This window comes from Nycticebus coucang, chromosome 8 (genome assembly GCF_027406575.1).
Source record: "Nycticebus coucang isolate mNycCou1 chromosome 8, mNycCou1.pri, whole genome shotgun sequence".
NCBI classification, from domain to species: Eukaryota; Metazoa; Chordata; class Mammalia; order Primates; family Lorisidae; genus Nycticebus; species Nycticebus coucang.
The window spans coordinates 120,656,607-120,681,535 of NC_069787.1; the positions used below are offsets into that span (position 1 = coordinate 120,656,607).

The 24,929-nt window shown below is 37.8% G+C and overlaps 1 non-coding gene across 1 annotated transcript; it reads right to left on the bottom strand.

Moving 5' to 3' along the window:
* Positions 1-7,034: 7,034 nt before the first annotated feature.
* On the bottom strand, positions 7,035-7,198 carry LOC128592977 (U1 spliceosomal RNA). The gene has a single exon (XR_008382173.1). It is a non-coding gene; the product is annotated as a U1 spliceosomal RNA (small nuclear RNA).
* Between the last annotated feature and the right edge of the window lie 17,731 nt (positions 7,199-24,929).

Consider the following 24,929-nt stretch of genomic DNA (forward strand, 5'->3'; position numbering starts at 1 on the left):
CTATGTATCTTTCAACAGATGAATGGGTAAAAAAATTGGGGTATGTATACAATGGAGTATTAAACAACCATAAAAGAAAATGAAATCCTCACATTTGCAACAACATGGATAGAATGGAAGGTTATTATGTTAAATAAAATAAACCAAACATTGGTGGCGCCTGTGGCTCAGTGAGTAGGGCATAGGCCCCATATACAGAGGGTGGCAGGTTCAAACCCAGCCCCGGCTGAACTGCAACCAAAAAATAGCCGGGCGTTGTGGCAGGCACCTGTAATCCCAGCTGCTCGGGAGGCTGAGGCAGGAGAATGGCGGAAGCCCAAGAGCTAGAGGTTGCTGTGAGTCCTGTGACATCATGGCACTCTACTGAAGGTGGTAAAGTGAGACTCTGTCTCTACAAAAAAATAAATAAATTTAAAAAAAATAATAAATAAATAAATAAAATAAACCAAACATAGAAAGACAAATATCATATGTTCTCACTCAATTGTGGGAACTAAACATTAAAACAGTTGATCTCATGGAGAGAAAGAATAGAATGATGGTTACCAGAGCTTTGGAAGAGTAGCAGGGAGCAGGGGATAAAATAGGAATGGTTAACAGATACAAAGATATAGTTAGATAGAATAAATAATATTTAATAGCACAACAAAGCAACTATAAGCAATAATAAGTTAGGGCATACTTTAAAAGAACCAAAAGAGTGGAATCGGAATGTTTCTAACATAAAGAAATGATAAATGCTTGAGGTGATGGGTACCTCAACAGTGCATGCATCCTATAAACATATACAGCTATTATGTACCCATAATTATTAAAAATAAAAACATTAAAAACATTAAAAAGGGTAAAACTGGCTTTGTGAAGGAGCTAGGATGAAAATGTGTGCAATTTTTCCTTATGGATATAGACTGAAATACAGACAAGTCAATATTTCTTCACATCCCTAAAGCCAGTAGTCTCTTTGGGGCCTACTAAGAACTATCTTCAATATTAAAGAACTCAAGGTCAAGTATAAACAGAGAGTTCTGCCCTCATGCTTTGGCCTTAAGATGTCAACTTGCAACCTCAATTTCACATAACATCCTCCCAAATCTATGCTAAGTGGTTACTATGACTCCATCCAGATTTTGAAACACATCCGGAAAAAAAAAATGACAAAGATCTCTGAGACAACCAACCCTGCTGTACTACATGGATTTCTACAGAAGGCTTCACCCTCTCTGCAATGATTATTTCAAGCCCCTCAAACTGCCAAGTCCCTCTACCTCTCCCTTGAGGCAAATCATGATAGCTTCTATTTCTCAAAAGAATTTGGAAACCATGAAATGTAAACTCCCTCAACTTTTTGCCACAAAACCTGCTTCCATGCCCTTTTGCTCTTTCCTGCCTGATGTGAATTTCATTCCTTTCAAATTTCCTGGGACCTTATGCTACAATTTCCCCTCTTCATTCTGTTTCCTAAATAACCCTCCCTTCCTTCACTGAATCCTTCCTATGAATGTTTATATTTGATCTAAACTGAAATCCTTTGGAGATCCTTGAAACTCCGATCAAAGCCCTTGTACTCTTTCCTCTTCTTCCTCTGTCTTGTCAAACTCACCCACTCCCACATTTTCAAATGGTATCACTATCACGTTGACCTCAGAAATCACAGTTCCACTCTGACACACTCTGTGGACTGCAAACTTGTATTTCCCATTTCTGAGGGGTGGCACATGGGCCCTCAAGCTCCATGTGTCCAAACCAAAGCCAGAATCTTCCCTGCAGAACCTGCCCTCCACCCACTACTCTTACTGCAGTAAATGACACGCCTCCTCCCCAGCTGATCATAATGTATTCCAGGTTTTGGCCCTGCACTCTCAGTCCTGGCCTCCTCCCCAGCTGATCATAATGTATTCCAGGTGTTGGCCCTGCACTCTCAGTCCTGGCCTCCTCCCCAGCTGATCATAATGGCATTCCAGGTGTTGGCCCTGCACTCTCAGTCCTGGCCTCCTCCTCAGTCGATCATAATGATATTCTAGGTGTTGGCCCTGCACTCTCAGTCCTGGCCTTCTCCCCAGTTGATCATAATGGTATTCTCGGTGTTAGCCCTGCACTCTCAGTCCTGGCCTTCTCCCCAGTTGATCATAATGGTATTCTAGTTGTTGGCCCTGCATTCTCAGTCCTGGCCTCCTCCCCAGCTGATCATAATGGCATTCCAGGTGTTGGCCCTGCACTCTCAGTCCTGGCCTCCTCCCCATATGATCATGAGGTAGTCTAGGTGTTGGCCCTGCACTCTCAGTCCCATCTCCTACTAATCACAAATACGTTTGTATTGTTCCATCTCCACCATCACAAAGTTAATCCTAGTCACCACTATCTTCTTCCTGAAGTTTCTTATTAGCCTTCCTGAAACTCTGGTCTCTCTCTACTCTTTCTTCTGCATTACAACTGGAGCAATTTCTTTTAAAATACAAATTCCCCCCCTCTCCCCAGTGTGTCTAAGTCTTTGGTGGTAGAGGGAGGGGGATCGGTGGGATCACACCTGTGGTGCATCTTACAGGGGTATTTGCGAAACTTGGTAAATGTAGAATGTAAATGTTTTGGCACAGTAACTGAGATAATGCCGGAAAGGCTATGTTAACCACTGTGATAAAAATGTGTCAAATGGTCTATGAAGCGAGTGTATGATGCCCCATGATCATATCAATGTATACAGTTATGATTTAATAAAAAAATAAAATAAAATACAAATTCCCTTAAGTCGTTGTCCCATACAGACTCATCAATAGCTTCACATTGCTTTTAAGATAAAGACAAATTTGTTTCATTGATCTTCTGAATGATTCTTTTGTTTTCAATGTCATTTAATTTCACCCTAATTTTGGTTATTTCTTTTCTTCTGCTGGATTTGGGTTTGCATTGTTCTTCCTTTTCCAGTTGCTTGAGATGATCCATTAAGTTGTTGGCTTCCTCTGTTTCTGTTTTCTTGATGAAGGCTTCCAACACTATAAATTTCCCTCTTAGGACTGCCTTTTCAGTATCCCACAGGTTTTGATAATTTGTGTCTTCATTGTCATTTTGTTCCAAAAATTTGGTGATTTCCTTTTTAATCTCCTCTTTGACCCAGCTATCATTCAGCCTAAGATTATTTAGCTTCCATGACTTTGAGTCTGAAGATTCCCATTGCTTTTGAGTTCAACTTTTATTCTATGGTGGTCTGAGAAGATACAAGGAATAATTTCTACACTTTTAAATTTTCTAAGGTTAGACTTGTGTCCTATGATACGATCTAGTTTGGAGAGGACCTGTGGGCTGATAAGAAGAATGTATATTCAGTTTTATTAGGGTGAAATGTTCTGTAGAGGTCTGTAAAGTATATTTGTTCTAAGGTCAGTTTTAAGTCTAATATTTATTTGTTTAGTTTCTCTTCTTGTAGGATCTATCCAAAACTGTCAAAGGGGTCTTAAAATCTCCAACTATTATAGTGCAGGAATATATCAAGTTGTTCATATCCATTAGGGTCTGCTTTATTCTGGTACAGTGCATAATTGCACCAGAATGTTTATTGCAGCCCAATTCATAATAGCCAAGGCATGGAAACAGCCCAAGTGCCCATCGATCCATGAATGGATTAACAAATTGTGGTATATTTACACCATGGAATACTATGCAGCCACAAAAAAAGAAGGAGACTTCACATCTCTTATATTTACCTAAATGGAGCTGGAACATATTCTTTTTAGTAAAGTATCTCAAGAATGGGAAAAAAAGTATCCAATGTACTCAATACTATTATGAAATCAATATATAACCACCTACACACTCACATGAATGGCAAAACATAACTATAGTCCAGAAAGTAGAAGGGAAGAGGGAGGATATTTTGGGGGACCTCACCTAATGTGCATGATGAAATGGTACATTTCAAAACTATTAAGAAATAAGTATAATTGTGATGAATGTGTTACTTAGTTCAATGTAAGCATTTCACATTGTATATTGAAGCAGTACCCTGAACCCTATAAATGCATCAATGTACAAAGTTATGATTTAATACAAAACGATTAAAAAATAGATAAAGACAAATGTCTTACCTTGCCTGCAAGGCCCTTCAAGACCTGGTCCCTGACTGCCTCTCACTTTTATGACACTATCTCTTCCCTTGGTTACCTGACTATAGCCACAGAAGAACCATCCTGCCTCAGAGACTTCAAACATGCTGCTGCTTCCACATCGAGCTCTCTTTCCCCACTCTCTTAACGCTCTAAATCTTAATCAGGTGTCAGCAGAGATTTTAAATCTTTTGCAATCTTCGGTGATTTATCTAACCTCTCATTGCCTCGCCTTTCTCACCTATATAGTAGGGTAGGTGTGAGGATGAGGAGAATTAATATAAACAAAGCAGTGAAACTGCTCCCCAGGATATGGTAAATACTCGACAGATGTTAGCATCATTATTTTTTGTTACTATCACTGCCTTCATTAACTTTCTTTTCAGGAAGGCCTTCCCTGATTCCACACACTATATTAAATCATCCAAATATATGCTCTCATGATATCCAAAACTCTTCCTTCACTAGATTTAACTCATCTGTTATTAATTGACTATTTGCATATTCCTTACAAAACTCCAAGCTACATGAGGATAGGTATCACATTACTTTCTCATTGCTACATAGGCAAGTCAGTACACATCTTGTACTTATTAGGCCCATAAGCTATAAAGCTAAATAAATAAGCGAATGAATGAATCACGCTCCACTCCTCATTAACAGTTTTTGCTTTAAACATCTTGGAACATTTATAGCCTATTGCCCCAATTAACCTAACTTGGGTAGTGTCAAGATGTAATTTTTCTCTTTGGGTCCCTTAATGAATTAAACTTTATCCCTCAAAAGATATAGTGAAGTTGTAAACGTGTGATAACAGTGAATGCCTTAATTTGAAAATAGTCTTCAGAGATGTAATCAAGTTGCGATCGTGAGTATCCTAACATGACTGGTGTCTTTTAAGAGGGAAATGTGCACATATACATTCAGAGGTGAGTGCTGGGGAAGACAAGGACGCAGAGGGAAGATGACAATGTGAAGACAGAGGCAGAGGTTGGAGCTATGTTGCTACAAGCTAATTAGTGCCTTGGAATGACCAGGAGCTGAAAGAATCAGGGAGGGATCCTCTTCTAGAGGTTTCAGAGGGACCAGGGCCCTGCCAACACCTTGATTTCTATTTTCCAGAGCTTTGAAAGACTAAATTCCTATAGTTGTAAGCCACCATTTGTAGTACTTGGTTAGGATAGCCCTAAGAAACTACTGCAAGTCCTTCTAGAAAAAAAAGTAATTCAGAGGCAGATAAACTGAGAGCCTGGGCAAGTGGTCAGACCGCAGAATCATCTCTGGCTCTTGGTGAGCTGTCCTGCCTTCTAGTTTCCTCATATGTGCAGCTCACTTCACTAGCAGCCCAGGCGCTCTGAAACACTAGCCAGGTGTGGAGCCCCCCAGCTCCCACACCTGGCTGACTAAGCGATCTGGGCTTTCCAGATGGGGCAACAGCCTGGTGGCTCTTCAGATGATGTCCAGCAATGGGTAAGGTCAGACTGAATCTAACGAAGGCCATTTTCTGTAGGAGATGCCGGCTACTGTTTTCTTTTTGGCTAAAAAAGAATCATGTCCTATAATGGATTCAGTGCAGCTGATGATAGAGTAACTAATTCCATAGTAAACAGCATTCCTTCTTTCTGCAACTCAGCAAGCCACAATGAGTCTGAAAATGCTTAAAAGACCAGCTCAGAGAATGGTGTGTTTTCACCTTTTTTTTTTTAAACATGCAGCAATAATATACATTTACTCAATTGGTGGAAAGGAAGTATTTGTTCTGTCAGCTTCTGTATGCTCAGTGATTACAGTACTGCCAACATTATTATTCTTGCCAGTGCACACGGCTGCTTGACAACCTCTTATCCATTTGCATTTTCAGAGATTTTCCATTGGTGTAATTGGGAAGCTTTAAGATTACACAAAAGTGGAAGGCTAGAGAAATCTATGGATCCTGTCTGCATTGTTTTGAATTATTGTAGCTGCAGTCTTATTATCACTTACAGGCTTAAATTCAGATATAATCAGAGGCATTTGTTAGATACGAATAACAACAGGGAAGTACATATATTTTGATAGGTTTGGCATGGTAACATTAAAAAAGTGATGTTATAATTTTTACCAAACGTGCACACACACACATACACAGAACATTAGAAATATTCCCCTGGAACCTCTTGAAATACGATTTATACAATTTTCATTATATTATATTATTAAAAGAACAAAACATTAGCTGTTTAGAATTATGATTCAAAGAAAATTATTTCAGTGGAACCTTTTATGAATAAAATATCTAATGGCAATTATTCAGTGAACTTCCAAATGCAAAACCTCCAGAAGGTTTCTGACAAAAAACATTTCCCTTCTAAGAAAACTACCACGTGAACCACATTCACCAATACTTCCCTCTTGAGTCTAACTATATTGATACTCTCCTCAAAAGAACAGAGTTCTGTAAAATATAAGCACACTTATTCTTTATGAAAATATAATAAAATCATGTGTACAATGAAGTCAGTTATACCTAATTTGCATACAGTTTGCCCTTCCTTGAATTTCCATTGTCAAGTCCACAGAAGTGCCTGGATGTTTGGATTGGGGAACTGCATTTCTGAAAGTGGAGCGACTCTTAAGGGGTTTACCAATTTATTCCCTTTTCCATATGTGTTAACTGATCTCTCTTACTCAACTCTCTGCTTCAAAATTACCAGCATGGTAGTTCCAGACTATGGATCTTAGAGCACTGGGAGGCCATTGATTTATTAAGACATGTCTAAAAACCCCATATGCAGCTAACCATTGTCTCTAATCAGTATAAATAATTTGTCATACAAATAATTTTTCAAATGTAGATAAAACCTGTTGTGATTAAAATAAATATATTTTTCAAAAAAATTACAGCATTCATAGAATTTTTAAATCTATTTTCTTTTCTTTTCTTTTCTTTTTTTTTTTTTTAAGGGGAAAGTGAGAATGCAGTCCCTCACTACCACAAATTATGCAATCGAGTTTCCCACATTTGGGGAAATCGCAGGGGTCAGCACATCCGGAGTGCAATGGATGAGCCTCACCCTGGGAAAACCACCTTCGTGATCAGGCTATCTCCCCTGCCAGGTAAGTATATATTTTCTTAATATCAGACTCTAAAAGCAGTTACTCTCTTACTGTAATTGCACTAAAATATCTCAAATTACATGTAGTTACTAATAGCCACCAATTATTTAATGATTATTATGTTTTAGAAATTCTCTTAGGCACTTAATCATTCTCATTTAATTTTCACAGTAACCCTTTTGTAAAATTAGTAAATCTCAGATTATTGGATACAGTATTGGATACAGAAAGTTTATTCCTCCAAAGTCATTCTTCACAAAAAGTGAGGCTAGAATTCTAAAGTAGGACAAACACAACCCTGTTTTCTAAAGTAGGACCAATCCTGTTAGTCTGAGGCAGGACCAGCACAACCTCTATGCACTGCAAAATACAATATAGCCATCGGGAGGCTGGAATCACTCACCCCAGCTCATGCCAACTGTTAACTATCCAGCAATTTTGCAAGCTGGTTGTTAAAATCTTATGATTTGAACTTGGCTATGGAATCTTTTCACCATGGAAATTAGCAAGCATGACAAATAGTTTCCTACCTTCACCCCACCACACCCAAGAAAGATAGTTCACCAGCACACCACTAAATATAACTAAAGATGTCAAGAATTATTCCATTTTCACATTGGTTCAAATGGGTCTTAATAATTTGTCTCCTCAAGAGTCAAAGACATATTTGAAAAGTAAGGAAAATTTTTCTATTATATTAATTCCAACATCCTCCCTTTAATTGGGTCTCCAGAAAGTTTTGAAAGTGCAAATCTGCCTTTTTATAACATCCACAATTCAACCTCCAGAGCCAGTAGAGTATGGCCAAAGTTTTATTCGTACCTAAGGCTTCTAATCTCTGAGTAACCTGAAACCATAAAACTTACCCTCTTATATATGTTTTCAAAACATTTCCTACAAAGTTTATTTTGTTTTTTTGTTTGTTTGTTTGTTTGTTTTTTGTTTTTAGATCTCAATCACAGTAACAGATAAGGGTCACTCTCTGCAGTAAATATTACAGATTGTTCCTTTTCTGTACTGTGTATTTGATTTCATGGCTACCTTCTGCTCAGGTTTTCATGAGAGCCAAAAAAGTTGAAATGACCTGCCCAGGGGCCAATGTCTTTACAACATCAGCATTTTAAAGTCTTCCCCAAAGGTCCTCCCTCACTCAAATAAAGCCCTTTTTTATAGATACTCTTATTGTCAAAAGGACATTATGAAACTATGGCTCCATGCTGCTGCAAATTTCTGAGGACTGTTTTGGTTTTTAAATGAGACACACGGTGCGCTCACTCATTCAGATGAGGGAAGATGCTCATCACAGCTCAGTGGGCTGGATGAGTTTAGCAAGATACACCCTGTCCATCAATGTCCCCTAAATCTACTCTCTCTGGTAGTTTTTAATGCACAAGCTATTTTTTCATGATTAATGAAGAGTAACGTTAGCACAAATAAAAATTGCAGAAAGCCACCTCCTCATCAGTGGGCAATATTTTTTAGAAGCTCTGTTGTCAAAGAATAACTCACTTGTGAGAGCAAAAGCAGACATTGTGAAAGTTGAAACATTTATGTAATGAGGGTATAAGACAAATAACTACTGTAAAAATCCCTTTAACAAAAATGAACAGGTGATCAATATAGTCTTAAAACATGCTCTAACAAATGAAACTTTGATTCCCTAACCCACTATAAATTTCTATCTAGCCCATGAATGTATAACATTAGCAACCTTTGTGTGTGTGAGTTACTCCTATTTCATCAATGATGGAGTTAACTGATCCTGAGTTCTCTCTCCTGCTGTAACAACTAGAAAGCTGACCAAGTATATAAAATACACTTTTTCAGATAGTGAAAGACAGGCACCACAGGACTGTGGTGAAGTCTTGTCAGAGAAGGAAAACAAGTGAGAGGAGCCTCGCAGTTGGCCTAGACAGCTTCCTGGGGGACACTTGTAGAACTGCCAGGTAGTAATGAAGCACAGCATAGTGATCCGGGTACAGGGTTCCCTCCCTCAGGGCTGGACAGAGACCCCCCATTTTCTAGGCCTAAGCAGGCTCAGGTCCAGACCCCCATCTCAGGGCCTAAACAGGCCCTTTGCAGGCTTCATTCTCTGGACATAAATATCCTCATAGAAAAGCAGACTGATGGGTATTTCATCCAGGCATCTCAGCCTTATGGATATCTCATCTGGGTATCTCAGCCTTGTGGGTATCTCATCCGGGCATCTCAGCCATATGGGTATCTCATCTGGGCATCTCAGCCTAATGGGTATATCATCCGGGCATCTCAGCCTTAAGGGTATTTCATCCGAGTACCTCAGCCCTATGGGTAACCCATCCGGATATCTCAGCCTGATGGGCATCTCAGCCTTATGGGTATCTCAGCCTGATGGTTATCTCGTCTGGGTACCTCAGCCTTATGAGTATCTCATCCAGGTATCTCATCCGGGTATCTCAGCCTGATGGGTATCTCAGCCATATGGTTATCTCAGCCTTATGGTTATCTCAGCCTTATGGTTATCTCAGCCGTATGGTTATCTTAGCCTTATGGGGACCTCATCCAGGTATCTCAACCTTGTTTTTAATCTCATCTGGGAACCTCAGCTTCAGGGGTATCTCAACCAGGCATCTCAGCCTGATAGGTACCTCAGCCTAATGGGTATCTCATCCGGGCATCTCAGCCTTATGGGTATCTCATCTGGGTACCTCAGCCTAATGGGTATCTCATCCGGGCATCTCAGCCTGATGGGTATCCAATCCGAGAAGGGCACACACCTCATTGTCCCTCCTGGAGCAGAGAATTCACCTGAAGCGATGACCTCAAGGACCAACTATGGCAATTTTAAAATTGAATTCTGCCCACAGCCTCCTGGCACCAAATAGTTGTGGTACATTAGAGACATACGTTCCATCTCCCCAAACCTCATGCCTGCAGGATGGAGAAAGCGGTATATAACCCCCTGGACAGAAGGTCCACACGGGCTACCCACCTGGGTTCCCCTGTGGCTGGCAATCTCTTTTTCTTCCCCACTCTTCTATGTGTTCATCAGTAAAATATGTCCTTTCTGTCCATTCGCTTACTTGGTGGTCTGTGGATTCATTCTTTGCATCTCCAGGACTCGCGCGAGAGAGAGTCCAGCTACACACCCGCAGAGGTCAAGATGAGCTCAGACGTGAGAGCAGTGGAGGTCCCTGAAATGTAAAGGGCACAGGGACAGCCACACAGAGAAGAGCTCCGGGAGTTGGCCTGAGGAATCGTGGGTTGACTATTAAGTTACTCACATGTGGGCTGAGACTACGTGAGAGCAGAGGATGAACAACCACTGAAGAAAGAACAGCCATCTTCAGCTGCATCCAGAATAACCACCAGAACTGGCAGGGGACTGGGAGACATTCGAGTTCTGACCAGCCAGAGTCAGAAGAGTCTCCAAAGGCTGAGGGGTAAAGCTAGTTCAGCAAAATCTACTTCAAACTTATAACAAAGCTTGAAAAAAAAAAAAAAAACTCAATACGATCAAGCTGATTTTCAAATATGTTAAGCGCCTGATGTAACAACACTTAGCACACTTCAAGGCAGAAAACAAAATGTAGACCTTTATGAACATTGCAAATACCTAGAATCCAATCAAAATTTTATAGACATGGGATGAAGTGGAACAACATGACCCCTAATCAGGAAAAAAATTAGTAAATAAAAATAGAACTAGAAATTACAAAGATCCCAGAAAACAGCATTACTACATATAAATATGTTCATGTTCATGTTCAAGGTTTAAAGTAAAACATGAATATAATAAGGAAACATACAGACACTTTCAATAAATAAATAGAAACCATGCAAGGGAACCAAAAGAAAATTTTACAGATAAAAATATAATTAAATGGGAAATTCAATATATAAACTGACCAGGCAATCAGAACAATGTGAGAAAGAAAAGATAACAGTCTTTGAAAAAATAATAGCACCTCAGTGATCTATGAGATGATATCAATCTAGGAAATACGTAATCACAGTCTCAGAAAAAGAGGAGAAAAAAGGTGGGGAGAGAAATATGTGAAGAATCTATGGCCTAGAATTCCAAAATTTGATCGGAAATACAAACACACAGATTCAAGAGGTTCACAAACCAAAAGCAAAATAAATATAAGGAAAAGCACACCAATGTACATCATAATTAAAACTGCTGACAGTGAATAATAAAGAGAAAATCATTAAAATTGTCAAAGAAAAAAGACACAATATACATGTCACAGGGGAAAATGATAAAATGACCTTTGACTTTTCATCAGAAACAATTCTGGAAAACAACAATAAAACGATATCTTTAAAGTATTGTGGTGTCAACTTAGGATCTTAGGATTCTATATCCAGAGAAAAATTCTACCTACAAGTGAAAGTATATTAAAGGAGACATTTTCACACCAATAAAAGCTGAGATCATTTGTTACCAGCAAGCTGAACTATAAGTGATGTTGAAGAAAGTTCTTCAGATTGCCGCAGAATACTAAATGTAAACTCAGATCTTCAAACAGGAATGAGGAAAATCAAAAGTAGTACATATAGCGTAAGTATAATTTATTTTTTTCTTGTTTTTAAAGTTCCATTAAAGATAAATTAACTCCTTACAGCCTAACTAAAAATGAAATATTATGGAGTGCATAAGAAATGTGGAAACAGCAACAAAAGAACAAATCATGGGAGATAATGATGGAAGTATACTGCTGTAAAGTTTTTAAATTATACATGAAGATATATAAAATCATTTGAAGGTAGATTGTAATAAGTAACAGATACTTAATGTAAATACTAGAATAACCCTTTAAAAAAATATATGAAGAGTTTGATCAGAAACATCAACTACAGTGTAATACCCTGAAACTGAAACACCCCCACCTTTAAAAGCTTGTGTTCCTGCTTAATGTTAAAACAATGGCACTTTAAAACAGGAGTCTCCATCCTCCCCCTCTGCCCACAAATTAATAATTCCCTTTCCTTCTCAAACCACTTGTCCTTATTCTTTTGATGTGGCCTTGGGGACAAGTGCCCAACTTTGAGTGACACGGTCACATTTTTATAGATGTATCTATATTTCTTTAATTACTTTAAGAAGTAAATGAAGATAAGCAATTTCTGAAAAAGAAAAAATATCTGATGACAGAACCTATTAGACTAGATAAAGGCTAGTAGAAAAGTTCTAACATCTGCTCTCCTTAATGATGTGTTAGAGAAAAATCCCTATTTCATGACAGCCACATCAGATGACACATTTATTTATCTATTTTCTGACTGACTTGGCTATTAACATCAAATCAATAGAGTAAAATTAATGTTTACGTATAGAAGTTGTCATATTAGATACTGTTTCTTTATTTCCTATGATCCATTTCTTTGTTTCTGTGAATTTTTCTAAATGTTTTATTCTGAGAACACAATTCTGTGTACTTGTAAAAGCGTGTGCCTAAAACCATAAATAAAATAAAAAAACAATTAGCAGAAAATTAGGAATAGATATTTATGCTGCATTGTAAATTTTTACTCTGTTTTATGTCAGTCTTGTTTGCTTCATGGCAAAATATTCCATAATTAAACATTACTGCAGTATAAACGTTAGCAAAATGGACTGTCTTAATCAATCAATGTTTAGGAAAACTTAATCAAACCCTATTTCTTTCTCTAATGAACTGCTTCATGCACTGCTAGCTCAGACATGTAGCTCTAAGCGTGGCTGAGCAGGTGATTTGGATAGCTAGAGCAGTCTTCCCACTGCTCTGTAAAGACTTGGAACGTGAAAGCATGTGAAATATTAGCTAAGTGGGAAATCCACACATTTGGGAATTTCAGGGAAAGTTCATATATCAAGTATCTGGTTTCAATTGCAATATAGCATAAGCTACTTTTATGCCAGTGAAAAATTAGGAGAATGAAAAATACATTGCTGGTAACTTTGGAAGACCATGTAAACACTTTGGTGGGCCAGGCATAGTGGCTTGTGCCTGCAATCTTAGCACTTTGGAAAACTGAGGTGAGAAGGTCATTGAGGCCAAGAGGTTGAGACCAGCCTGGGCAACAAAGCAGAACGTGTCTCTTCAAAAAATAAATAAATAAATAAGCCACTTTGGTGAAAGCCAGCCTGGAGACTTGGTTAGCCCCTAGGCCCTTCACGTGTCCATATGGGAACGTATTAAGAAATAACGTTTACAAGTTATTTCTTCAAATCTGGCTCTGCTGCCTATCTTAGGCAAGCATTTACTATCTTTATGCCTCAGGTTTTTTTTTTATCTCTAAAATGTCAATAATAAGATATACAATACAGATTTTTATGAGAGATCAAACTATTGACACAGACAGACATAATCTCACACATACACAGTCATAAACATATACTGTTTTATGATAAATACAAGTAATATACTTGGTGATTGCTGGCATTCAAGAACCATCACTGAATTATAAGTCATTGTCTGGTCCCTTAGGCCTTCTGTCTGTTCATCTTCTACAATTTTCCAAGTTTTCTTTCCTTCTATTGAAGATTTCAGGCTTTCCGATTACTTTACTACCTTTTTCTGAAAGCCTCGCCTTTTTAAAATGTCATCATCCTGCCTTTTCACTCTTTCCACCACCAAGGCTGTGGGTAAAGTGACAGAAGTCATCTCCTTTAGTTCCCCCAGGGACCTGCATGGGTTTTTTGGTTTTTGTTTTTTCCTTTTTCTTTACTGCTTAGCAATCTGGAGGCAATGGACTGAGAATAGTAAACAAAGATGAAGTGGGAGAAATTGCAAACTATAAGACACTATTAAAGTTCATTTAAATAGCTATTAAACAGCTACCTGGATAAATAAATTAATGAATACCTGAAAAGAGAATAGTTTGCATTTCTGAAACCAGTTTACCTAGAGTTAGTCTTTGCTCAGCATTGTCTGATCATTTGCTCCCAAGACACACACACACACACACACACGCACACACGCACACACATGCTTACTTAACCTCAGTTATCTTCTATACCTGGCATTCCTGACCCAGAATATTTAGAGAAGTGTTGACTTGAATGGGAAAAATATTATAACTTTATTTTTATCAACCTCTAAGTGAAATTTAATATTTCCTTTATTTGTTAGCACTCGTCATAATAATAGTATTTGTGACTTTACTATTGTTTTACTATTGACTTTACAGTTGTTGCAAATGTTATTTAATGCTTGCTGCTACTTAAAAGTTAAGGTGGTTACAAGACCCACTATAGAGCTTATTTCCTGATGTTTTAATACAAACTATGTATATTACAAATTTGGGGGGTGGTTGCTGTCTGTATTCTCATATCATCGGTTTCCTTTCCTATGTACTTTATGCATATAAAACATTATAAGCTATTAGTGTTTGCTTTCATTTAAATTCCTGACTATTTTGCATACTTGGGTTTTCTTTCATTTGGGTACACTGTGCTGACATAGGATAGTAATTGTGCTCCCTCCCGAATGACAATGAAACTCTTAACTGTTGGCTTTGGAACTAAGAATGAAAAAAGAAAAGAAGATACAATTTTTTTAAAGCCTTACCATTTACTCTTAGGAAACTATTTTTACAGGGGACAAAAATAAGTATATACAAGACTTTGAAATAATGACTCATGCTATTATTGGCTTCCAAAGTATAAAAGACCAGGTATACAATACACGTAGATCCCTTGAACAGCAGTTCACAGAATTTGCTGACAACGTTCCCTTTTGAAGTCATCCTGCTATTCTAGGGACAAGAAACACACTAAACTGTGCTTGCAGCCATCTCAGCAGGACGTGCTTGGCCATGGGCTCAGGTATCACTTCCAAAATAGCTTCCAAACCACACAAATAGAATGATTTACCTTTGTTTTGAGCACATAATAGCAGCCACATGCTGTCACTATGATTTTTAGAAAAAAATCTGTAAGCTTTTTTAAAAAACAGAGCATCCCCAAATGATGATTTCCTATTATGCTGCAAAATTGCCTCAAAATATTATTAATATTTTTTGTGTCCAAATTGCAACTCCTAAGTAAGCTTAGAAAAGAATTCACTCACACAGTCACTGCAGCCGGATGAAGATTTACTGTTCCCCTCTTAAAGGGCTTGCTAATATAAGATCAACCTTATATGCTTTTCTGCAGAATCCAGGAATCCTCATTCACAGAGAATCTTTTACACATGGACGGAACTCAGGGTACTTGAATAAATATTAATCCAGCCTACTCCAGTTTTGCCCTAAATCTAGAGTATTCTGAGAAGACAAAGCCAACAATCATAACTGTCTTAGTGAGAATTGCCTGGTACATCCACAGCTCCGGATCCCATGCCAGGTGGAAAGCTCAAAGGAAAATTAATCTCAGTTCCTAGGATTGTAATTACCTCCCATAGAAAATAGTAATATCTTTCAAATGCATGAGAATTTAGAATTAGCTTAACATGTTTAAGATTAAAAAGTAATATTTTAAGGTTGCCAATAATAGATCCGCCCTTGGCCTTCAGCTACTGGGAGGTAATTTCTAGCCCCCTGGAATGCACTGCCTAATAGGAGCATTGTTTGCCTGGGGCCTTCGGCCACCAGAGAGTCTAACTATGATTTCTGATGGAGGTTTTGAGCCATGCTGCACAGTTTTGCCCTCCAGAGTAACCAGCTTAAAGGCACTAGTTAGTCTGACTTCAGGAGTGGCTGGAGAGGAAAGGTCAGCCCTGTGAATACGTGGTATCTGAGCCCAAGAGAAAGTGTCAACACCAACCATGAGGATGAACAACCCCATGGTTGGCCATTGTCACACATCCTGACCAGGAGAAGGCAACATTCCGCATGATCTCATGGAGAGAGGACAGAAGAGGGAAAACACCACGTTTTGACCCCTCCAGACTCTGCCTATGTGTTACTTCCTTTGGCTAATTTTAATATGTATCCTTTGGCAGTATATTTTTTGTAAGTGGATTTTAGTAATTTCTGCAAGTCTCTTTAGAAAATTATCAAATCTAAGGGTAATCATGGGAATCCCTAACTTTGCAGCTAGCTCATCTGATATATGGGTGATCCTGGGGATCCCAAACTTTCGGCCAGTATTGGAAAGAAAGGCCTTGTTCTGGGGACTGTTCCTTGTATATCATTTATGTGGCTCTAGGTAGGGATTCAGAAGGAGGCTTTGCAAATTTAGACTTTTATATGCTTGTCACATTTGGCTTATTACAGTGACAGCTTTGAAGTTCCAACTTAAATGAGCAAATGAGTTCACTTTTAACTTAACATCTTACTATACTTATTAGATTTTTGCTACTTAGAAAATTAAGTTTGCTATATTTCTTTCTTGCTTTTCTTCTTTCTTTCATCTTTCTGTCTTTCTTCATTTATTTTCTGTCTTTTTTTGAGAAAGAGTCTGACTCTGTCACCCAGGCTAGAGTAATGTGGTGTCAACCTAGCTCACAGTAACCTCACACTCCTAAGATCATGTGATCCATACCATGGAATACTATGCAGCCTTAAAGAAAGATGGAGACTTTACCTCTTTCATGTTTACATGGATGGAGCTGGAACATATTCTTCTTAGTAAAGTATCTCAAGAATGGAAGAAAAAGTACCCAATGTACTCAACCCTACTATGAAACTAATTTGGGGCTCTCACATGAAAGCTATAACCCAGTTACAACTTAACAATAGGGGGAAGTGGGAAAGGGAGGGTGGGTAGAGGGAGGGGGATCGGTGGGATCACACCTGTGGTGCATCTTACAGGGGTATTTGCGAAACTTGGTAGATATAGAATGTAAAGGTTTTGGCACAGTAACTGAGATAACGCCGGAAAGGCTATGTTAACCACTGTGATAAAAATGTGTCAAATGGTCTATGAAGCGAGTGTATGATGCCCCATGATCATATCAATGTATACAGTTATGATTTAATAAAAAAAAAAAGATCAAGTGATCCTTCTGCCTCAGCCTCCCAATTATCTGGGACTATAGGTTCCCACCACCATACCTGGATAACTTTTCTATTTTTAGTAGAGACAGGGTCTCGCCCTTGCTCAGGCTGATGTTGAACTCCTGAGCTCAAGGGATCTTTCTGTCTCAGCCTCCCAGAGTGCTGGGATTACAGGCATGAGCTGCCATGCCTGGCCACATGTTTCTGACTTTAATATATGAGCTTTAGAATAGTCATTTAGGTCATGCTCTGTTATCCAGAATTGTAAGCTTAGCCAATGAGGTAGACGTTGGAGGAGAAATTAGAATTTTAGTATATCAGATTAATCTAATATTTACCAGTGAGTCAAAGAAAAATGGATAGAGATGAATGCAAGAATAAGGACAACCCAAGAAGGATATACAGCTGTAGTGATCCCGACATATAGGAAAGGAGTGGGGGCGGGGGGAGAAAGGAAAAATGGGAAAGGAAGGAGAATACTAAGATAGAATGAAAACCAGCAATAACAGATTTAAATTACATTCGTTGAGCACTTACTGAATAGTAAGAATGCTTTCATTTACTCTCAACACCAATGGGAAGATGGTACCATTCCTAGTTTACAAAGGAAGAAGCGTGGAGAAAAGCAGGAGTGCAGGTAACTAGTGAACAAATAAGTCTTGAAAGGTGACCATCAGCGTTCCAGAAGGGAGCATGAGGAAGAAAGTGACAGTCAAGATGCATACCCAGGTCTTTTAATTCCAACGTCAGAACTTAGCGCACAATATTTGGCCTGCTTTAACACTTTGAAAGTTGACTTACCACTAAGCCTTTCTGAGACTTCTTTATTAGCTGAAATGTGTGTTTAGCAACACTCAACATGTCAATCTTTGACATTTTAGCTCTAAAAGAAGAAAAATACAGCAGCAGGCAGGAACTACAGTCCCAGCTCAGATTCTATCAACCTTCCCTTTACTGATGATGCTTTCTACATTCTGGGCCAGTGTCATGAGTCAGTAACTCCATAAAATGTTAAATAATTGTTACCCACTCGATCAGATCTTTTCTTAGTCCATAGCCAGGGTAGGAATTGGCATGAGTTGCAGTATATAGAAGTTGCTAGGCTTCAGGTGAGCCTCTGTCCTACCTGAAGCTTTCCTGGGCTAAGTGGACGTTCTCCCTTAGCATGAAACCTCAATGTATAAAAGCTGAATTTAGTGTAGAATAATTATTAGGAGAAAATTGAACACCAGCTCATTGGGTGGGCCCCAGAGTGCACGCGGAGCATAAAGCTCTGTAAAAGTGGCAAGGATCTATGTGCCAGTGACTTTGGTTATAGACAGCCGATTGACTAACTGCATGCAATTCCCTTCCCTTCCACAATCCAGTTGAAATATAAAAAATAGCAAGACATGATTGCAAGAGGGACTTTACCTAACAATTGCAATCAGTGTAACCTGGCTTATTGTACCCTCGATGAATCCCCAACAATAAAAAAAAAAAAGAAATATAAAAAATAAATACTGTTAGAAAGCAGAAGAGACTATTCTGACAGGCAAAATATTTGTACAATTTCTGGAAGAAAGTCAAAAATAATAAGAGGAAAGTCAATATTTAAAGCACATTTACTTTAAATACATATATATATAAACGCAACCCAGCACAGGCTGAGAGGACTCCCAAACAGATAAAAGCCAGGCATTCTATGAGTTCCTAGGGAAACTCCAGGCTTGGAGCCCACAGGAAGTTATCTAAGAGAGGGGACTGTCCAAAAGCAAATAATCAAGGTAATTAATTAGAAGGCTGCAGAAACACTGGGCAATTTGTGCCCTGTCACTCCACCTTGCTCTCCATAATGCCCCACACCTGGGTCATTCACCCTTAGACTAAAAACCGGAGCTAGGGAGACGTGTTCTCTACACCAGGGCCAGGGCTAGAGAGAGGGAAGCAGAGGAGGGTGCAAGATAATTCTAGACCCCTGCAAGAGAGAAAGAAAGAACCCTACAATCTTCCGTAAGTGACATAAATATGAAGTACAATAAATCTATGATAGAGAACAAAATCCGTGTAATGGAACACTCTAGTACCTGCCTCCCCAAAGCTTCACCTGAGAGCGAGTTTCAGCCTTAGCCCCCCTCCAAAATACAGCCTACTCCATGAAGAGTTAGTGAGAAATTTCCACTTTCATTGTTATTTCATGGGAGATGGAGAAAGCATAAATACACATCACATGGAAATAACTCAGGAACAATCACACGTCATGTTTAACTGTCCTTCCCATCTCCTTTCTCTCTTTTCTGGCTGCAGGAATATCAGTTTCTCTCTTCCTCAGAGAGAGAAAGTTTCTCTCTTTCTCTCTTCCTCTTCCTCATGTTTGCATCACCAGCGTTCTTGCTGATTCTTACACGTTATTCTTACTTTCAGTTTAAGCAATTGTACTAATTCAATGTTTTATTTCAGGCAAACAAGCACACGAAGTGTTCTCAAGTTTGCCTAATTCCACAATTAATTATCTCTTTACCTACAAACCCTCTTACAGTACACATTATATATTATTTAATTTAACCATTTCATCCAAATCATTGCTATCACTCTTATATTTTTTCATTATTTTCCTATAAATAATTTCCCAACAATTGTCTCTCCTCTTAAATATTTACCATTACCACACAAACTAACTTTTTTTTCAAATATTTTAATCACACAAGTCTTACAACTTGTAAGACTCTGGCGAAAGAAAATGTCATATAAAGTGAGTTCCCCTTTGGGGTTTGTATGTTTCGTCTCTATAAATCTTTTCTTCTTACAGTCTAAGTAACATATACTCAGTTTTAAGATAATTTTCATCTCATTTGTCATGCACTTATACAGTAAGAAAAAAAGACATTTAGAGGGTTTTCTAGAATTCCAAGTAAGTAGCCTACTTGGAGTCCATTGTAATAAATAAATCAACAATACTGAAAAGGCTTAATCTAATTAGAACTTCTCGGAATGGCAGTTGGAAAAGTTAATTTCCTTAGGAGGTCAAGTGGCATCTTGAATGGCTTGAAATCTCCAGGCCAGCCCCTGCAATTCCACTATCCTGAACGAAGTGTGAAACTTAATTTATTTGGCTTGGGTAATTAAATTCTACCTGTGACAGTAAGTGCCACCACTCCTTGTCTATAAATTAGAAATGTTAATTATATGAGAATATTCAATCTTACCATGCTTGGGAAGTTGATTACTACAGCTGTGTTTTGGAAGGCTTGGGCCAAAGTCACTTTAAACTAACAAGTTCTAACTATTCTGCTGGAATATCAATGAGTCCTAAATTTCCAAACCCAGAGCAGTTACCGAATCGTTTTTTACACCCTAGCTGAGCATCTGATATATTAGTTATAACTGTCATATGTTACAATCATTTTGAAAAACATGTATGGTATGAAAATCAGAAATGTAGGCCAAAATGGTATATATAACATTATAAGCAGGAAAAAATAAATGTAAATGAATACCAAGCCTAGAAAAAATAGATAACATATGGAAAGGCGGTAAAGATATATGCATGACTTATAAACTTAATTGTAAGCCTTCTATCTTAGAATGAAAAGAAGACCCTCTTAAGTGTTTCTAATCAATATTGTGAGTTTCTACTCAAGATTTATACCTCTCTCTTCCTGATTAGTAAAACTCAATTTTATTCAGGTAACTATGTAGATTGGTAGTAATTCTGACCCAAATTAGTCTAGTTCTAGAAATATGGAATGAATGGTTATGTGACCCCCAAATTCCTATGACGAAGCCCGAGATAGGATTATAGAATCACAACCTTTAAAAGCTCTGTGCTCTGCTCAGAAACAAGGATTTGAATTTTGAGACCACAGACTGCCATTTTCTTCCTTTGCTAGCAAAGTAATAAACTCCTCTTTCCTTCTCCTCAATAACAACAACAACAACAACAAAATCCTCACACTATATAATTCTAATTATGCAATGGCCCATTTAGAGAGTTTTTAAAAATCATTGAACAAGTCTCAAGTTTGAGATCACTAATACAGAAAATGTACATATCTAATAAAATGTCTTTGGGGGGATTTTTTAATTATGAATCAGAAGAAAAGTGGGCAACATAAAACTAGTGGGATATTGAACATATTTGAGAAACAAAGGCATCAATATCTGGTTCGATGGAGGTCATTGCAATCCTCAGTAAGTTCTCAAGGTGACTGTCAGATACTGTGACTCTCATTTTGCTGATAGTGTGCTTCATTCTTGAAAATAATTGTTCATAAATGTAGGTGCTGGCGAAAGTGATGACATGAATAAAGTGTGATTGTGTAATGACAGATATTTGCCTCTATGAAGGCAGAAAGTCCAGAAGTCCAAGAAAGACACATGGTCAAATTTTTCTTTAAGTTGAATGTCAGATTGCAGCTCTATGCATCCCCCTTGAAAACTGGCAGATCAACTTAAAATGAAGTTGCAAATACACCAAAATATAGATTATTTTCCTGAAAATCTTGAAATGTTTTCAAATTCTAGTATCAAAGTGAAAAGCAAGGCTGCATATTTTTCACTGTTCACAGGACTGTGTTTAGCCAACATGTCGAAATGCATAAAATTGCTTTAATTTGAGCTTGCCATAATTTCAGTTTCATTTGGAACACTACTATGTTTTGAAACATTGCATCGATAAACTGGTTTTCACCTTGGAGATGCCTGTTGAACTCATTTAAATGAGCAGTAAAATCTATTAAAAATAATAAATCTGTAAACCAGTTTTCATTGTCAAGTTCTGACACAAATTTGGTTTTTGCAACCATAAGCAACTTGATAACATATTTCAAATCACAAGATTTTTCAACATTTGGCCTCAATTTAGCCATCTCACTTCTAAAAAGTAAATGATGTCGCCATAGTCAGTATCAATAAGGAACTCCCGGAATTGGTGATGATTTAATCCCTGGGCCCATATGAAACTCACAGTCTTGATGTGATTTGCATGACCGTTTCTATTTTTAAAGCTTTTGTGCATAAATTTTCTTGATGTACTATGCAGTGACACTTTATCAAGTGCAAGTTTTGGGCAGTATAAATCTCTTGCTTTAGCTGTGTCTTTTAATGGCCCCTTATATTCTCATCAATACTTCCAATAGAACTGGCAAGTTGAACTATATTGTAGCATCATATATAAAATAAGCAGCTTAACTCTTCAAACTTTTTTTTAATAGATTGTGTAGTTTCTTCATGTTGCCTGACTAAAGTATGGTGAAACAAATTAATTTTAGAACTATACCCCCTTTGTGTCAGGGCAAATTATATCTGCCATGCTTTCCATACATTGCTTAATAAATTCATCATCAGCAAATGGTTTTTATTTTTTTATAATGAATATGCTATCACATAATTAGCTTTTACAATAGAATCTGAACAGTAAGCTTTTACAACTTTTACAACTTCAGTTCTGCTATCTTGTTCTGCTAACACAGTCCTTCATGTGCATTGAATTTGTCAGTATATTTTTGCATATAATGCCTTTTCAAGTTACAGTCTTTGAAAACTTGAACAAATTCCCTACAAATTAAGCAGAGTGCCTTACTACAAAAAAAGTAGTCATCTGACTACTTTTCATTGAATAATCTTCCATCATTCATAATTTTTCTTTTTTTAGGTTCCATTTTCTTTTGAGACATTATAAAAGTCACACTGGGATTAAAACAATAATAATAAGTAAGAAACTATCTTTACTTTTATTATGATAATTAACTGACAGGAAAATAGGAAGCAGGTTTGGTTCCTTCCACAGCTTAGCTGTCAATTCAGGGCAAGGCCAAGGCCGATTGTAAAGTGTGGCGGCCAATGTCTGAGGAACTCCAAGCTGTGGAAATACCCTTAATAATCAAGTAACATGGCTTCTAAATAACATTAAATGCCTAATGTTGCAATGGTAGATTGAAATGATTATTAATAATCACTGCCTTCGTAAGTCACCATGGACACTTGCAACATCTGACAGTGTCAGTCTGTCTATCTGTGCTTGGAAAATAATACATTGGAAGCCACACAAAACCATAAACTGAAGCCACATATGTGTACAAATAGTGAGACCATATGTATGTTTATTTTATGTGACGCTGCAACATGATTTTGTCATCTACAAAATTCAAGCTCAAAAATCACACAGTGAAGTTCCACCAAAAAAATTACAACAAAATCTCATAATGTTTTAAGTAAGTTTACAATTTTGTGTTGGGCGACATTCATAGTTGTTCTGAAACACACATGGCCCCTGAGTTGTGGGTTGGACACCCCTGTTATTGATGCTATTGTGTGAGGATTTAACGGTTGCTATTATACAACCATGACCAAAGACAGTTTGAGAATAACATCAATACTGAAGATGGCAGAGCTGAAAAAGTCATAAATTCGTGAATGGCATTGAGCTGTTAAATTTATCATACTCTAAGCCAAACTACCTCCTGACATCTTGCTAACTGAGATTATACCTTTACTATTGTTTTATAAGTTAGAAATGGTATTGCTGAAAACACCCATTATCTATGAGGCAGAAATAAAAGTTCTTTGGGAGCAGCAAAATTCCTTTAGTAATCAACAGAAATTTTTCTTTAAAATGTTTTCATGTGAATTTCCTTAGGGAAGACAATGGATAGAAATTCTTATAGCAAATACAGAAATTGGTTTTACAAGAATTTTATGAGGATATAACAACCAAAAGCAACTCAGCGAGAGCAAACCACCAAGGGCGTGCAATCTTGATAAATGTCTACAGTTTCCTGCTAGGCTGAGTTCATTTCAAAATAAATTCTAACCGATCCAGAGGAGATTTTCCCAAAGAGTGCATCAGAGATTAAAATGTTGACTTAATAGTAGATGTTCTGCCAAAAAAAAAAAAGAGGAGGAGGAATGAGTGTATCAGGAAGGGGGAGGAAATACAAAAGAGAGAGAGAATGCAGAATGGTCAGTAAGTTGGGGAAGAGCTGGGAAAGCAAAACTAAACAAACTCTTGAGCTTCATGGTGTGTTAATGTGCATTAAGAAAGTCCAAGAGAAGCACACAGCATGAACGTTTCCTGCATAAATCTAAGCACAGAGCCCTTTATACATTTAGAGGGTTTTTAAAAATGTTCTTGTCATATAGAATATAAAGGAATAATATCCTACATGTCATAGGAGAACATGGAGAACATAACAACAGCAAATTCTGAGCAGCCAGTACACTGAATATCTTCAAAATCGCCACGGGTATCATGGCCGCATGCCAGGCTTTGAAACACATGCAACCAGCGGTGCCAGATTTTCCCAAGTTCCCCTCCCAGGTGTTGTCTGAGGGAGGCTTCCTGTAACTGAGAAGTTATGTAAGTAGAGAGGGCAGTGGGATCCCATCTTAGGAAAAGGAAGAGACTGTTAGAATCTCAGCTGGACAGATGTACAGCCACCTATACATGTCCAGGGACCCAGATGACAGGCAGTCAAAGAAGTTTATTAACATGTATTACTGCCGACTTCACCCAAAGTCTTAATTCAGAGTTTACAGGGCTGAATGGGGATCTCTGATCTTCCTCCCACAGAGAGAAGAGAGGTAATGCTAACACTTTATTTGCTGCGTTAGCATCTAGTGGGAACTCACAATGAATCTTATAAACCGTAAAATATAGACTGAAAAAAAAAAACTCTTAATAAACTGTTATCAGATCATCAAACAGGGAAAAAACTGACTCAGTAACATGCTAGAAAAGAAAAAAGAAAGAGTTATAAACTTATTTTTTTAACATCTCAGACAAATCAGAAAATGAGATAAATGCTTTAGTCAAACAGATGGTTCAATCTAAAATGTTGACATGATTCCCTT